Here is a 5,000-nt window from a genome sequence, read left to right as displayed (position 1 = left end):
TGTAAATGAGGCCGCCCGCTGTGCTTCCTTCATTAACCTTATTTATATTGGCATTATCTGTAGATAAAAAAATATGTGCATGTCTATGAAGCTGTAGAGAAGCCTTGTTTTTTTTTTTTTCCCCCAGGTTTTATTTACTTACTTTTTATTTTGCATGTTCTGAAATATAGCTTATGTTTTCGTTGCCCTAGGGCAACGTTCTGCGATAAGGGGTAGATTTTAAGAGGCTTTCTTGACAGTGTGTTAGTATATTATTGCATGTACTTTTGCACATTGTAAGCACAATGTTTTTTAAATTATTTTCTAATTTAATTTAACGCATTTTGGCAGAAAATGGACACAAGATTTTCCTATGGGAGTAAAACTCAGGATCAGCATGTTAGGGATATCCCATCAGACAGTGAGATAGACTGCAGTGACAGTGAGGAGGAGTGGAATGCAGAGAAAGGTTTGAGCAGAAGTGAAAGTAGGTTTTAAAATATTGCTTCTCTGGTTGTCATTGAACTCATTTGCATAAACAAATCAAATGTGTTGATAAATTTTTAGATGTCATTCAAATGAAATAAAGGTGTGTGCAGCAGACAGGGTATCCAATACAGTCATGTAAGCTTTAGTTGTGATTGATGTATTTTTGTTGACGTATATGTATATATATTTATAGACGATCAATACACCAGTGATGAAGAGGAACATGACGATGACAGTCTGCCTGAAGATGACAGTAGTTCTTCCAAGACCCCTCGATGGAAAACATGTCACACCATTACCTCTCCTGTGCAAGCCACTTAACCTTACTGTTCAAGAACTTGAACAGTTCTTTGCCACTGTGCTCCATATGTCAATATTTGGTCTTCCAGCTACTCGCATGTTCTGGAGCCATAGTAGCCACATTGCACATGTTGCTGATGTTATGCCTCTTGCACGATGGGAAGCCATCAAAAATTTTGTTACTTTGCATTGCTCTCTGAGCATTGTATTATGATCTATGAAGACATAATTTTCTCTGTGGTTTTGTATCAGTGTTGCACAACTTTGCCCTTAGGCAACAAAAGATCATTTGGAGAGGGGGGCGGTGAAATAAATATGTACATACATAATCAATAAAATGTCCCAAAATTAACCAATAAGTGATGTGGAATAATTTCTTATCATGTACCATCAAATTGTGTGCGGTAGAGGGTTAATGTAAATGCGGCCGCCCGCTGCGCTACATGTAAATGCGGCCGCCCCCAGGTCAACTAGGTCCGAACGGGCCCGCCTGATCAACTAGACGTCAATCGGGCCGGCAGGTCCCCTGAATGTAAACGAGGCCGCCCACTGCGGTACTTGTGAATGCGGCCGCCCGGTCAACTAGGTGCGAACGGGCCCGCCCGATCAACCAGGTGCGAATGGCCCCGCCCGATCAACTAGGTGTGAACGGGCCCGCCTGATCAACTAGGTGTGAATGGGGCCGCCGGGTCCACTTAATGTAAATGAGGCCGCCAGCTCAACTAAGTGTAGACGGGGCCGCCTGGCCAATTAGGCGTTAATGGGGCTGCCGGGGAGGCTTCCCCTCTGCCCGGGCTGGAGGCCCCGCAGTGGCCATTCGCCTCTGGGACATATTGGCAGAGTCCGCGGCCTATGCGTAGGCCCCGGGCGGAGGCTGACCCTTGTCGCCCTTGTCCTAGGCTCGGAGCTATGGTCGCCCCGTCTGGCCTTCGCTTATGGTTCGGAGCTATGGTCGCCCCGTCTGGCCTATGCTTAGGGTTTGGAGCTAGGGTCGTGTTGGAAACGTTTTCCTCTGTCGAAGCAGAGACCGGGAGACGTTGGCATATCTCTCCGGCCGAAGTTCCTCTTTACTGAGAACTCGCCAATGCGCCGCTGTAGTCATCCAAGTCTGACTAAGACTCAGCTCGGCGCAGCTTATACGTTTCAAGGGGGGAGGGATACACAGAGGTGGAGACAAACTAAACAAAGCACAGCATGTTCCAGGAATCAGCCTGGAAGTTCCCCAGCCCTGATTTCATCAGCATAACACTGCCTTTCAAATGCCTCTCCAGGTGCTAACCCTAATTAGCATGATAGTATCACCCAGACCTTCACATTACCATAGCGACAAAGGCACGGCCTGGCCTTGAGATTAGCATTCACCTTTACTTTGGGCCCCCACCCGGTGATCAGGAAGCTCACAGAGATGAAATGTCAATGTCTCAGACTCCTGGGCCCCCAGACTTGATCTTATTACAAATGTCCCCATCTTTACCCCCAACTGCAAATCCAATCTGCCTATCTCTCTCAGTTCATATACTGTCATGTTGGAAGCTAGACTGAACAATTTATAAATTTCGTCACTGCGGCCTATGCGTAGGCCCCGGGCGGAGGCTGACCCTTGTCGCCCTTGTCCTAGGCTCGGAGCTATGGTCGCCCCGTCTGGCCTTCGCTTATGGTTCGGAGCTATGGTCGCCCCGTCTGGCCTATGCTTAGGGTTTGGAGCTAGGGTCGTGTTGGAAACGTTTTCCTCTGTCGAAGCAGAGACCGGGAGACGTTGGCATATCTCTCCGGCCGAAGTTCCTCTTTACTGAGAACTCGCCAATGCGCCGCTGTAGTCATCCAAGTCTGACTAAGACTCAGCTCGGCGCAGCTTATACGTTTCAAGGGGGGAGGGATACACAGAGGTGGAGACAAACTAAACAAAGCACAGCATGTTCCAGGAATCAGCCTGGAAGTTCCCCAGCCCTGATTTCATCAGCATAACACTGCCTTTCAAATGCCTCTCCAGGTGCTAACCCTAATTAGCATGATAGTATCACCCAGACCTTCACATTACCATAGCGACAAAGGCACGGCCTGGCCTTGAGATTAGCATTCACCTTTACTTTGGGCCCCCACCCGGTGATCAGGAAGCTCACAGAGATGAAATGTCAATGTCTCAGACTCCTGGGCCCCCAGACTTGATCTTATTACAAATGTCCCCATCTTTACCCCCAACTGCAAATCCAATCTGCCTATCTCTCTCAGTTCATATACTGTCATGTTGGAAGCTAGACTGAACAATTTATAAATTTCGTCACTGCGGCCTATGCGTAGGCCCCGGGCGGAGGCTGACCCTTGTCGCCCTTGTCCTAGGCTCGGAGCTATGGTCGCCCCGTCTGGCCTACGCTTATGGTTCGGAGCTATGGTCGCCCCGTCTGGCCTATGCTTAGGGTTTGGAGCTAGGGTCGTGTTGGAAACGTTTTCCTCTGTCGAAGCAGAGACCGGGAGACGTTGGCATATCTCTCCGGCCGAAGTTCCTCTTTACTGAGAACTCGCCAATGCGCCGCTGTAGTCATCCAAGTCTGACTAAGACTCAGCTCGGCGCAGCTTATACGTTTCAAGGGGGGAGGGATACACAGAGGTGGAGACAAACTAAACAAAGCACAGCATGTTCCAGGAATCAGCCTGGAAGTTCCCCAGCCCTGATTTCATCAGCATAACACTGCCTTTCAAATGCCTCTCCAGGTGCTAACCCTAATTAGCATGATAGTATCACCCAGACCTTCACATTACCATAGCGACAAAGGCACGGCCTGGCCTTGAGATTAGCATTCACCTTTACTTTGGGCCCCCACCCGGTGATCAGGAAGCTCACAGAGATGAAATGTCAATGTCTCAGACTCCTGGGCCCCCAGACTTGATCTTATTACAAATGTCCCCATCTTTACCCCCAACTGCAAATCCAATCTGCCTATCTCTCTCAGTTCATATACTGTCATGTTGGAAGCTAGACTGAACAATTTATAAATTTCGTCACTGCGGCCTATGCGTAGGCCCCGGGCGGAGGCTGACCCTTGTCGCCCTTGTCCTAGGCTCGGAGCTATGGTCGCCCCGTCTGGCCTACGCTTATGGTTCGGAGCTATGGTCGCCCCGTCTGGCCTATGCTTAGGGTTTGGAGCTAGGGTCGTGTTGGAAACGTTTTCCTCTGTCGAAGCAGAGACCGGGAGACGTTGGCATATCTCTCCGGCCGAAGTTCCTCTTTACTGAGAACTCGCCAATGCGCCGCTGTAGTCATCCAAGTCTGACTAAGACTCAGCTCGGCGCAGCTTATACGTTTCAAGGGGGGAGGGATACACAGAGGTGGAGACAAACTAAACAAAGCACAGCATGTTCCAGGAATCAGCCTGGAAGTTCCCCAGCCCTGATTTCATCAGCATAACACTGCCTTTCAAATGCCTCTCCAGGTGCTAACCCTAATTAGCATGATAGTATCACCCAGACCTTCACATTACCATAGCGACAAAGGCACGGCCTGGCCTTGAGATTAGCATTCACCTTTACTTTGGGCCCCCACCCGGTGATCAGGAAGCTCACAGAGATGAAATGTCAATGTCTCAGACTCCTGGGCCCCCAGACTTGATCTTATTACAAATGTCCCCATCTTTACCCCCAACTGCAAATCCAATCTGCCTATCTCTCTCAGTTCATATACTGTCATGTTGGAAGCTAGACTGAACAATTTATAAATTTCGTCACTGCGGCCTATGCGTAGGCCCCGGGCGGAGGCTGACCCTTGTCGCCCTTGTCCTAGGCTCGGAGCTATGGTCGCCCCGTCTGGCCTACGCTTATGGTTCGGAGCTATGGTCGCCCCGTCTGGCCTATGCTTAGGGTTTGGAGCTAGGGTCGTGTTGGAAACGTTTTCCTCTGTCGAAGCAGAGACCGGGAGACGTTGGCATATCTCTCCGGCCGAAGTTCCTCTTTACTGAGAACTCGCCAATGCGCCGCTGTAGTCATCCAAGTCTGACTAAGACTCAGCTCGGCGCAGCTTATACGTTTCAAGGGGGGAGGGATACACAGAGGTGGAGACAAACTAAACAAAGCACAGCATGTTCCAGGAATCAGCCTGGAAGTTCCCCAGCCCTGATTTCATCAGCATAACACTGCCTTTCAAATGCCTCTCCAGGTGCTAACCCTAATTAGCATGATAGTATCACCCAGACCTTCACATTACCATAGCGACAAAGGCACGGCCTGGCCTTGAGATTAGC

Source organism: Paramormyrops kingsleyae, unplaced genomic scaffold (genome assembly GCF_048594095.1).
Source record: "Paramormyrops kingsleyae isolate MSU_618 unplaced genomic scaffold, PKINGS_0.4 ups32, whole genome shotgun sequence".
Classification (NCBI taxonomy): Eukaryota; Metazoa; Chordata; class Actinopteri; order Osteoglossiformes; family Mormyridae; genus Paramormyrops; species Paramormyrops kingsleyae.
This window is presented reverse-complemented; position numbering follows the sequence as displayed.